Source organism: Suncus etruscus, chromosome 15, assembly GCF_024139225.1.
Source record: "Suncus etruscus isolate mSunEtr1 chromosome 15, mSunEtr1.pri.cur, whole genome shotgun sequence".
Taxonomy (NCBI): Eukaryota; Metazoa; Chordata; class Mammalia; order Eulipotyphla; family Soricidae; genus Suncus; species Suncus etruscus.
The window spans coordinates 21,597,778-21,610,140 of record NC_064862.1 but is presented as its reverse complement, the minus strand read 5'-3'; the positions used below and the strand labels follow the sequence as shown (position 1 = coordinate 21,610,140).

The 12,363-nt window shown below is 53.0% G+C and overlaps 1 pseudogene; it reads right to left on the bottom strand.

Annotated features, from left to right (window-relative positions):
• Positions 1 to 510: 510 nt before the first annotated feature.
• Positions 511 to 11,734, bottom strand: LOC126030694 (serine dehydratase-like; annotated as a pseudogene).
• Positions 11,735 to 12,363: the final 629 nt, after the last annotated feature.

Below are 12,363 nucleotides of genomic sequence, written 5' to 3'. Positions count from 1 at the left end.
AGAAAGAGAAAGGAAGGAAGGAAGGAAAGAGAAGGAAGGAAGGAAGGAAGGAAGGAAGGAAGGAAGAAGGAAGAAGGAAGGAAGGAAGGAAGAAAGAAAGAAAGAAAGAAAGAAAAGAAAAGGAAAGAAAGAAGAAAGAAAGAAAGAAAGAAGAGAAAGAAGAAAGAAAGAAAGAAAGAAAAGAAAGAAAGAAAGAAAGAAAGAAAGAAAGAAAAGAAAGAAAGAAAGAAAGAAGAAGAAAGAAAGAAAGAAAGAAAGAAGAAAAAAGGAAAATATTCTCGAGGAGTTTTCTGGCTTATAACAGGGACAGGTCCTGATAATCTGGGTCTGACATGTGACTAGCCTCCCTCTGTTCCTGGCAGCTTCCCAGGGGAGGCTTCACCTGGCACAGTCCCTTACAGACCCGCATTTGGTCCTGGCTAGCTGTGTGACTGGCGTGACATCACTTTTGTCCCAGAACTGCTTTTTGTGAGTTTTGGAGGTGGAAGAAAAAAACTATTGGTAACTTCAGCTCAGAAAAGATTTATTGGTCAAGGAAAGCCCAGGGAATCAATCTGGGGGCCTTCCTGAAGGAGGTGGTCAGTTCAAAGGCACAGGGCTGTGGTCCCTGCCAGTTGCTGACACAGAGAACCCTCTGCCACCTATAGGGGGGTGTCCAGTAACTTCTTGGGGACTTCATTTCTGGCCCAGCTGGACTTGCAGTTCCTGCAGATCTCGGCTGCTAATGCTGTTGCCGCCACACACAATGACGACGACGGAGGGCCAGGGAGGAGGGCAGGTGGCCCTCAGCCTGGGAGCTCCCCCAGGACACCCGAGTAGGACGGCGGCTAGTGCCGCTCCACAGGCAGGTTCCACCAGCATCCGTTCATCATCTGAAGGGTGAGGGATGGGTGTGCCAGGGCAGGAGAGACATGAGAGCTCATCAGGACACATTCTGCCTGTCTGGTCCACCCACACTCACACTGTGCACCCCACCCAGCTGATCCAGCAGCCACCCAGTCATTCATCCACCCACCAATTATATCAATCCTCCCACCCACGCTATCTACCCATCAATCCATTCATCCATCTGTCTATCCATCTGCCTATCCATGCATTCATCCATCCATCCATCTGTCCATACATGCATCTGTCTACCCATCCAGCTGTCTGTCCATCCATTCATCTGTCCATCTGCCATCCATCCAGCTCTCTGTTCATCCATTCATCCACCCATCTGTCCATTCATCCAGCTGTCCATCCATCTGTCCAATCCATTCATTGCATTCATCCATCTTATCTGTTCATCTATGCACCCACCCAATCTGCCCACCCTATCTTGTCCATCCATTCATGCATTCATCCATCCATCTATCTATTTATCCATCCATTCATCTGTCCATCCATCCATTCTGACCCACCTGTCTATCTGTCCATCCACCATCTATCCATCTACCTGTCTATCTCATCTGTCCATTCCATCCATCAATCCATCCATCTGTCTATTCATCCATTCATTCATTGTTCTCATCCATCCATCCATCTGGCCATCTGTCTATCTGTCCATCCACCATCTTATCCATCCATCTATCTATCCATCTGTCCATCAATCTACCTGTCCATCTCCATCCATCTATTTATCCATTCATCCATTTGTCCATCCATCTGTCCATCAATTCATCTGTCCATCCAACCATGCCTCCACATATCTATCTGTCCACCCATTCATCCATCATAACATGTTTCCATTCACTCATCTCTAATTCCCTACCTATCTATTGAGCCTTCACCCTGCAAGTTCTGTGCCAAGTAGATTCTTAGAACCCCAAAGTAAACCTAAAGCACCACTCCTCCCCCCCATGGAGGTCACATCCTGAGGCTGCAATAAGCCCAGGCTATTGTGAGCAGGATGTGGGAGTGTAAAGGAAGTCTACAAGCTCGGTTGGGGGGCTGATAGGGTAGGACATGGAGCATGGAGGCTTCCCAACATTGGAGTGATGACTGAGCAGTTGAGTCCCAGGGAACTGACAGAGACCTGAGCTTGGACGGGCAGTCAGAGGTTCAAGAAATTAAAGTCTGGAGGGCATGAGACAGCCAGACCTGCACCCCTTCCACCTTTGCCCTGTTGCTAGAGAACGAAACCTCCAGCCCAGTAGGACCCTAAGAACCTAGACGAGGAAGAACATCTTCTCACGGAAGAATCCAGGGCTCTTGGGGTGAGGGGGTTCTTACCCGATGGGCGGGCAGTTGGTGCTCACCTAGGAACCGCTGCACGGCACTCACAGCCTGTGGTGTCTGTCACCACCTCGGAGAGGATCTAGAACCTTTTAGTGCACGCCAGAGCACCCAGCCGCCACCGTCTTAGGCTCCCCGGCACTTGGCCACAACTGCAGGGACAAGGCGAGAGGGTGGGTGACACAGGGCTGTGGGGATGAGGCCGGGGTCAGATCCCCACAAGCCCCAAGGAAGCAGGCAGGTGCCCCCACAGCACTGCCGCACAAAGGCTCAGGACTGAGTGTCTTTCCTGTCGGGTGTGTTACTGGAGTCCCCCAGAATGTGCAGTCCCTGCCTTCCTCTCCCAGATCTGGGGGCCGGAGTCGAGCATCACTAACTATGTCCTCAGGGCTACTACTTGTCTGCAGAGTACTGGGGGCTTGGAGTGTGTTTTAGTTGGGGGCCACTACTGGGTGGTGCTCAAGGCTGATTCTTGGCTCTGCACTCAGGGAATCACTCCTGGTGGGGCTACAGGGGACCTTATGGGATGCCAGAGATCAAACTGGGATCAAACTGTGTGCAAGGCAAATGCCCTACCCACTATACTATCTCTCCTGGCCACTACTTGTTTTTTTCCTTTGGGCCACACCTGGTGATGCCAATGGCTTCTCCTGGCTCTTCATTTCCTGCAGCGCTCAGGAGTCAGGGGATGTAGCCTAGGGCTCCTGCAGTGCAAAGTTGGCACCCCAACCCTTTAAGCAGGCCATCCCAGCCCCCAGAGGGTACAATCTGAGTTAAGGTGACTTTTGTTTTCCTTTGATTATCAGTTGATTCTGCTTCCTTTTCTTTTCTTTGTTTTTTTTCCTGGATTTTGCAGTGCTTAGGGGGACCCTATGGGCTGCTGGGTTTGAACCCAGGTCCAGCTGCTGTTGTGCATGGCAAGTGCCCTTCCACTGTGCCATGGCTCCACCTAGCCTCTGCTCTCTGCTGAGCGCTGAACACGGGGCAGGAGAAGGTGGTTGGATGAAGGGGGAGAAGCGAGCACAGCCTCTTGGAGTGTCCCCCGGGGTTCGAGAAGGAAACCACTTAGCCGCCCCACCTCCACTATTGGGACTGGGGATACCCCGGGCAGGGACCCAGCCAGTGCCTACTGGTGATGTTAGGGAGAGTGACCAGCTTGCCCGCCTGGACCGGCCGCGTGGAAGCAGTTGGCCCCTTGGGTCTCCATGGCGATGAGGGGCACCTGCTGCCAGCCGACCTCCTCCAGCCGACTGCCACGCCTGCCAGGAGACCCCCACCCCCCACTGCCAGCACCAAGAGCCCCTGGTGGGGCACACAGGGCTTCCTTCAGCTCCCGCACCAGGCTGGCATGACCTTCCTGGGAGGGGAGGGAGGAGTGGAATTTGAGGGGACCTCAAAGGCAGCTGAATCCCACTTCATCTCGACTCCTCCCTGCAATCTCTCCTACCTCACACATTCACCCATTTTTTTCTTTTTTTGTTTGTTTGTTTGTTTGTTTGTTTTTAGGCCACACTCAGTGGCACTTAGGTGTTACTACTGGCTCTATGCTCAGAAACACTCCTGGCAGGTTCAGGGGACCATATGGGATGTCGGGGATCAAACTCAGGTCCCTCACGTGCAGGTAATGCCTACCACTGTGCTATAGCCCAACACATTTTCCTGTTCATTCATCTCATCCATCAGTTTCTGAGGCTCTGCCAAGGGAGCAAAGTCAATGTATGTGTGTGTCTCTGGTGCCCAGTGGCCCTCATGACCTGCCACTTCTGCCCATGACCCTGACAGGTCTTGGGCTCTCTCTTGGTGCCACCCTCTCCACTCAGCTCTCGAGCAAGAGACTCTTGAAGTTCTGGTTTATTTAGTTTGGTGGTCATACCTGGCTGTGCTCAGGGCTTCCTCCTGGCTCTGCACTCAGGGATCACCCTGGCAGTGCTCAGGGCATCATATGAGATGCCGGAGATCGAACCAGGGTCTGCTGCGTGCAAGGTAAGTGCCCGCCCTCCCACTGTCCTGCCACTTGGCCCCACCCTTGAGGCTTTGGGTTCAGTGGATGTGCCAACGTCTGCTCCTGCCAAGCTGCCTGACCAGGAGAGGCTCCATGGAGCTTTGCATAGTACACTTCACATGGGGGGGGGGGGGGCTGGACCCCAGAATCTGTCCCTTCTCCTCCCAGATCAATCCCAGTAGTGCAGCTTGAATCAGCGGGCAGTGGGACACGCACCATATCAGCGGGTGGTCGAAGGGGGGCACATGCACCCAGCCATCCTGCTGTGCCATCTCCTGTGCCTTCTCATTGGCCTCATCCCATACCTGCATCGAATCAGGAGCTTGAAGAGACCCTCGTGGGCCCCTTGGGGACACAAACACCCTCATCTGTCTGCATGGCTGATGCAGGAGGAGGGCAGAAGCTCCAGGGCTAAAAAGCTGAGGCTATGCCAGCTTCCAGCTAAGAGATGGCAGCATTCCCTTCCCTGCTGTGCAGTGGGCTCAGCTGTTGGGTTCTGTGCCCACCAACCAATTTTAGAGGTGAGGGGTTATAAGGACCGAGGTTGAGGGAGGGGTAGGTAAGATGGGGAGGGATTGAATGGGGGAGGGGAGGAGGGGAAGGAGTGGTGAACCCCCCAATTCTCCTTACCTTCCCAGCCAGCTGCACACCTCTGCCCCCTCTCCCTGCAGCCGCTTCACCACTTGCGGGGGAGGAGCCCTCCGGGAGCACAATGGTAGCCGGGAGGCCCAGCTTCCTGGCAGAGTAAGCCGCTGCGATGCCGCATTGCCCCCTGTGTTGTGGCAGCAGGAGGGTTAGGGGACTTGACATGCTTTTCCCACGCCCTTGGGGGTTCATTCTTTCCCCTGACGACCCAGAGTGGATACATGGTCAAGAAACGAACCAATCGGGGCCGGGCGCGGTGGCGCTGGAGGTATGTGCGCTGCCTTGCCTGCGCTAGCCTAGGACGGACCACGGGTTTCGATCCCCCCGGCGTCCCATATGGTCCCCCAAGAAGCCAGGAGCAACTTCTGAGCGCATAGCCAGTGAGTAACCCCTGAGCGTCACAGGGTGTGGCCCAAAAACCAAAAAAAAAAAAAAAAAAAAAGAACGAACCAATCAGGGGCCGGAGCGATAGCACAGTGAGAGGGCTTTTGCCTTGCATGCCGCTGACCCAGGTTCGATTCCCAACATCCCATATGGTCCCCTGGTAGTCTGCTAGGTAGCAATTTGTGAGTGCAGAGCCAAGAGTAACACCTGAGCACCACTGGGTGTGATTTCCCCCCACCAAATAAAAGATTTGAATCAATTAAATACTGAACTGCCAGATTGGTGCCTAGCTGTAGGGTCCAGCTCATGCCCACACAAAGCCCAGTCAGTCCTGGAAAGGTGCTCTGTGTATAGGGAGAACTGCAGAATGGAGGGCAGGCATGCCTGGACTTCTGGACCACACTTGCTACTGTGGTGCCTGTCTAAAAGTTAATGGGAAATTTCCAAAGAAGGGGAGAGGAGCCAGAGAGATAGCGCAGTGGTAGGGCACTTGCCTTGCAAGCTGCCCACCCAGGACTGACTTGGGTTTGATACTTAGCATCCCATATGGTTCCCTGAGACTGCCAGGAGTGATTTTTTGGAGGGTTTTCGGTCCCACCCGGCAGCGCTTAGGGGTCACTCCTGGCTCTACGCTCAGAAATTGCTCCTGGCAGGCTCAGGGGGACCATATGGAATGCGGGACTCAAACAACTGTCCCTTCCTGCATGCAAGGCAAATGCCCTAACTTCCATGCTATCTCTCTGGCCCCCAGGAGGCGATTTCTGAGCACGAGAGCCAGGACTAACCTGAGGCACTGCAAGTGTGGCCCAAAACAAAAAGAAAAGGGGTGGGGGGAGAAGCAGGTGAGTTCCTGGATCCAGCCATGCCTAATATTCACTTATCTCCAAATAGGATGACTTCATGCAGACATCAATTCACTCAACAGATACCTGTGAATTAAGTTTCTGACCCTTTTTCCTGAGTCTTGGTGGGTAGAAAGAGGAGTGGACTTTGATGAGACTTTGAGGGATACTGGGCCCTGGAGTCACTGCATCCCCAGTCTGCTAATCCTCCACACCCCCCACCTTCCATTCCTGAGGACATTGAATCCCTGAGTCACCTGAGGAGCACACCAAGTGTCTGTAGCCCTTCTTGGCCACCTGGGAAGAGAAAAATTGGGATTGGGGCCCATCCAGGGGTCCTGAAGGTCTGTTCAAAGTCAGACCCCCACATCCCTCTCCAGTGCTCCTCCACCATGCCCTGTCTGTAGTTCCCTCTTCCATCTGTCCTTCTGGTCTCCCTGCTGTACCTCTATCCAGTCTTCCCTTTTTGTTTTGTTTTTCTTTTGTTTTTGTTTTTGGGTCACACCCAGCAGCGCTTAGGGGTTACTTCTGGCTCTGCACTCAGAAATCATTCCTAGAAAGCACTGGGGACCATCTGGGATGCCGGGATTTGAACAACTGTCCATCCTGAATCTGCTGCACCCAAGGCAAATGCCCTATTGCTGTGCTATATCTCCAGCCTCTAGTCTTCCTTCTGCCCTCCTGGACTCCTTTACTTCATCTCTCCTGTCCTCCACTTCTCCTGTGCAATTTCTTTTCTCCCTTCAGCCCCAGCCCTTCTCTCTGTCCAGCCTCACTTCTTGCCCCCCTTCCCCTCCCTCCCGTAAAACTCATCCCTCTGCCCACACACCCTCACCTGCTGGCAGTAGTGTCCAATGCCACGGATCTTAAAGGAGCCGGCTGGCTGCACGTTTTCACACTTGAGGTAGACCTTGGTGCCCAGGAGCTGGGACAGTGCCCAGCTCTCCAACAGTGGCGTGCACACGTGGAAGTGATCAGCCCGGCCATCCCCCATGGCAGCTATCACCTCGAGATCTGCAGAAAAGGGGGTCAGGCCAGGCCCAGAGCCCTGGGTGAGCCCCGCAGGAGGCAGCAGAAGGGAGCAGAAGCCCTCCCTGTGGCCCCTCAAGGCTAAGTGGAGACTCTGGCAGGTGCCTGGTTCTCTTTGGTCCTTCCTCAACTTCCCTTTGGACAAGAAGGTCTGGGCAAAGGGTCCTTGGCTGAGCGGTCAGTGTCCCCTGGCACCAACCTTACATGTAGCTAGCCCAGGTTTGATGCCTGCTAGTGAGTGAATATAAATAAGTGGGGGGGGGGGCAGAGAGATAGCACAGAGGTAGAGTGTTTGCCTTGCTCACGGACAACTCGGGATGGACCAGGTTCGATTCCCGGCATTCCATATGGTCCACCTGAGCCTGCCAGGAGTGATTTCTGAGCACAGAGCCAGGAGGAACCCCTGAAACGTGGCCCAAAAACAAAAAATAAAATAAGATAAAATTTGGGGGTAGAGTGATAGCACAGCAATAGGGCATTTGCCTTGCACACGGCCAACCCAGGGCAGACCTGGGTTAGATCCTCAATGTCCCACATCATCCCCCAAGCCAGGAGTGATTTCTGAGTGCAGAGCCAGGAGTAACCCTTGAGCATCACCGAGTGTGGCCCAAAAACCAAAAATAAATTAAAATAAATTTATTATTAAATGTTATTACTGCGGCCTGAAGAGACAGCACAGCAGTAAGACGTTTGCCTTGCACACGGCTGACCTGGGACAGACTCGAGTTTAATTTCTGGCATCCCATATGGTCCCCCAAGTCTGCCACGGGCTATTTCTGAGTGCAGAGCTATGAGTAACCCCCAAGCGCCACTTGGTGTGGCTCCAAAACAAAACAAAACAAAACAAAAAGAATAAGTGGGTGGGTGGACAAGTGGGTGAGTAGGTGAGTGTGTGAACTAACTGGTAAGAATGAGATGAGAGGGCCCGGAGAGATAGCACAGCGGCATTTGCCTTGCAAGCAGCCGATCCAGGACCAAAGGTGGTTGGTTCGAATCCCGGTGTCCCATATATGGTCTCCCGTGCCTGCCAGGAGCTATTTCTGAGAAAACAGCCAGGCGTGACCCCCTGAGCCACCGCCGGGTGTGGCCCAAAAAACCAAAAAATAAAAAAAAAAAGAGTGAGATGAGAGGCGAAAGGCAAGAGAAAGGAGAAAAACTAGAAATAGAAAAAATGTGCAATTCTGCCTCTGGCTGGGGCCACCCAAACGCAAATCCCCAATAGGCCACTAGGGTGCGCTGCACCCCGCCAGGCACCACAATTCTCAGACTGGCCGCGTCCCTGGGTCTCATCTATGCACTTGGCAGAACGGCCCTGCGACCTCCACCAGCTTCACCTAAGGGCCCTGCGCCAACTGAGCATGGCATTAGGGGAGAGCAACTGTGGGGTCAGTCAAATCCTGTACCCCCCTCCAAGCCTGGGTGTCTCCTTAGTCCCAGACACACACACACACACACACACACACACACACACACACACACACACACTTTCACTGTTGAGGTCAGTCAGACCAACGTGTCTTGCTGAGTGACCTAAGCAAGTGTCTCAACCTCTCTGTGCAGGGGCCAGAAAGACAGCACAGCGGTAGGGAGTTTGCCTTGCACGTGGCCGACCCAGGACGAACCCGGGTTTGATTCCTGGCATCCCATATAGTCCCCTGAGCCTGCCAGGAGCGACTTCTGAGCGCAGAGCCAGGAGTAATTCTGAGTGCCGCTGGGTGTGGCCCAAAAAGCAATATATATATATATGCAATTTTCCTCCCGTGACAAGGTGGCCAGCACACAGGTTTGCACAGAGACTAGCAGGAATAATTGTTCCTCTTTGTTTGAGTCCCTAGTGGGGGTGTGGAGAGTGGCAGCAGTGCTTGGGAGCTTCTGTGCTACCAGCTCAGTGCTCACTTCTCACTTCCAACTGGTTCAGAGGACCCTGTCCTGCTGGGGATCGAGCTCGAGGCCTCCAGCCCATCCAGTCACCTCTTGGGCTCTGAGTCCCCTATTATGTGCCTCAGGTATAAATGAAGTCCTGGCAGTATCTTCGTGTCTCACGGGGCTCCCGACACACTGCCTTTGATCTTAGGTTCCTGGGGTCCCCCATGTGCCAGGAACCCCAGTACACATGACAGATGCCAATTCCTGGAACTGACTGACAGTCCCAGGGTAAACCAGCATTTAACAGCAACAACACAGACAAAACAATCAGCAGAGGCCAGAGAGAGAGCACAGCAGTAGGGCATTTGCTTTGCATGCAGCCAATCCGGGAGGAACCCGGGAGGAACCCGGTTCAATTCCGGCATCCCATATGGTAACCTCCAGCCTGCCAGGGGTGATTTCTGAGCGCAGAGCCAGGAATAACCCCTAAGCACGACTGGGTGTGGCTCAACAATCAATCAATAAAGTTAAAAAAAAAAAACAGCAATAGGGAGAAGTCCCTAAGAGAGGAGACCTGGCATCAGGGGGCATCAGGAAATCTCAAGAAGAAGGGGACCAGGTTTGGGGACAGAGGCAGAAAATGCTTCTGAGGGAGGGGGCATAAATCTCTGAAAGCTGAGATCTGTTAGGAGAGACCATGTGAGGATCCACCAACACCAGGTTATTTCTTCTGCAAAACTGGGAGGGGGATTGGTTTTGGAGCAACACCTGGCAATGCTCAGGGGTTATCCCTGGCTCTGCACTCAGGAATCACTCCTGGCAGTGCTCAGAGGCACCATACGAGGTGCCGGGGATTGAATTTAGATCAATGGCGTGCAAGGCAAATGCCCTTCCTGCAGTGGTTTTGCTCTGAACCCACTGCCTAGAAGTTTCTCATGGTTGCTGGATTTGAGCAAGATTTGATAAGAGCTGAGTTGGCCCTTCTCTGCTAACCCTCCCAAACACCACCAAGGTCCTGTTATCACTTCCATGCCACCAACTGTTGGGTTACTAATCCCACCCTAATATTTATACTCTACCCTATGGGATTATTGGATTATTCCCTCATTACTCTCCCATGCTATGGCATGGCCTGGTTCTTGTCAATAAAAGCAGGAGTCAGGGGCCGGAGAGATGGCACGGAGGTAAGGTGTTTGCCTTTCATGCAGAAGGTCATTGGTTCGAATCCCGGCATCCCATATGGTCCCCTGAGCCTGCCGTGTGTGACCAAAAAAAAAAAAAAAAAAAGCAGGAGTCTGAGGAAGGCAAGGACTCATTCTTCGGGCTTCCTCCAGTAAGTTATTTTTCTTCTTTGGGGGGGCACTCCCAGCGGCACTCAGGGGTTACTCCTGGCTTGGGGGACCATATGGGATGCCAGAGATCAAATCTGGGTCTGCCCTTGGTCCATATTCAACCATATTCAAGGCAAATGCCCTACCACTGTGCTACCACTCTGACCCTGCTTTCCTTCCTAGGAGCAGAAGGTGGGATTCCTGGCTAAATTTCCTTTTTGTTTGTTTATTTGTTTTGTTTTGTTTTGCCACAGTGCTCAGGGATTACTCCTGGCTCTTTGTTCAGAAGTTGCTCCTGGCAGGCTTTTGGGACTATATGGGATGCCGGGGATCGAACCCTGTTCGGCCATGTGCAAGGCAAACTACCGCTGTGCTATCACTTTGTACTATCACCAATTGTTAGGTTCTCTGAATCCGTCCTTGTATCTTTTCACTGTGTGGATTATTTCCTGCATCAACTTTTGCTTCCAGACCCGCATCTCACCAGATCCTCGATTTGGAGCCTGGGCTCCAGTTATAACTGACAAAGGAGGGAGTCCAAGGTCACCAAGCGGGAGAAGACCCGGCCAGGATTCCCACTCAGACCTCTGCTCCCTTCTCGATCTTTCCTCAGCCACCACCATGACCCAGGGCTGACCAGGTAACTTCATTCTTTGTTGCCAAGTGCCCTGGCCTATCCCCAGTCACCTAGAATTCTTTGGTTATACAAGAGGTTATACAATGCGCCCCCAAGAGCCTTGGAAGGTCAGCGGGCACAGGGGAGCCTGGGGCTCAGTCATGAAGCCCATAATGTGTGAGACCATTTAGGGTGCTTTTTATGACCCCCCCAGGAAGAGGCAGGCCAGGCCTATGTTTTCAGCACCCCAGACCTGGACCAATTTTTGCCCCCTTGCAGGGCCTTCTCCTGCACTTCTGTTTGTGGGTGGTTTGGTTTGGAGAAATTCGGGGAACAAACCCAGTTCAGAGCCACACTTGCCCTTCTCAGTTTTCTGGGGGACCCAGTTTATTGGGGTCTCTGACTGCAGCAAGTTCCCCCTCTCTTCCCAGCTTCCTGCTCCTTCAGACTGCTCTGCACAGACCACCCAAGATGCCCCAGGGAGGGCCCAGCTGGTCCTGCATCAGGTGGGCCTGCCCTGCACCCCAAGACCCACTCTCAGGACTCAGGCGGGAAGCCACAGAGCACCCCAGTAGGATCGATATTCCTGGGAGGGTTTCAGCCATATCCCAGGCTTCCATTCCCTGGACTTTGTCCCAGAACCTTCCAGACTCAGCCACACTCACAAGCATACAGAGTCCTCAGCAGCCCTGCCTAGAGCCCAAAACCCCTCTCGGAGCCCCCAGCCCCACTTACCTTTGTGCCCAACAGTCTCCAGGCCAGTTGGGGCTCAGTCTGTTGCCCACCAGCCACCAGTACAGCCCTGCCAAGCTTTCTGGCACTCAGGCCCCTCCCCATGTTAAAGGGACAGCTCCCTGCAGGAGGAAAATGGCCTATTAGTCTGGCAATGCCCAGTGCTAGCCCATTTGATAGACTGAGAAACTGAGGCTCACAAAGATCACCTGCTTAGCCCAGGCCACCCTTGACCTCTTACCCTAAATCTTCTTTTCTTTTTTGGTTGAGGGGATTGGGACCACACCCAGTAGCTCTCAGGGGTTACTCCTGGATCCTGCTCAGAAATCACTCCTGACAGGCTCAGAGAACCATATGGAATAGCAGGAATCGAACCTGGGTCCATCCCAGGTGGACCATGTGCAAGGCAAATGCCCTACTGCTCTCACTCCAGCCCCCCTAAATCCTTTTTTCTTTTTTTATCTTAATTTGGGGAGAGCCACACCCAGCGGTGCTCAGGACTTACTCTGCACTCAGAGATCACTCTGACTGTGCTTGGGGAACCATATAAGATGCTGGGGATCAAACCCAGGTCTGCTGTACAAATCGTGTGCCAGGCAAATGTCTTACCTGCTGTACTATCTATCTGGCCTCTTATTTTTTTCAGTTTGTTTTTGTTTTTGTTTTGGGACCACACCTGGTAGTGCTCAGGGGATACTCTTG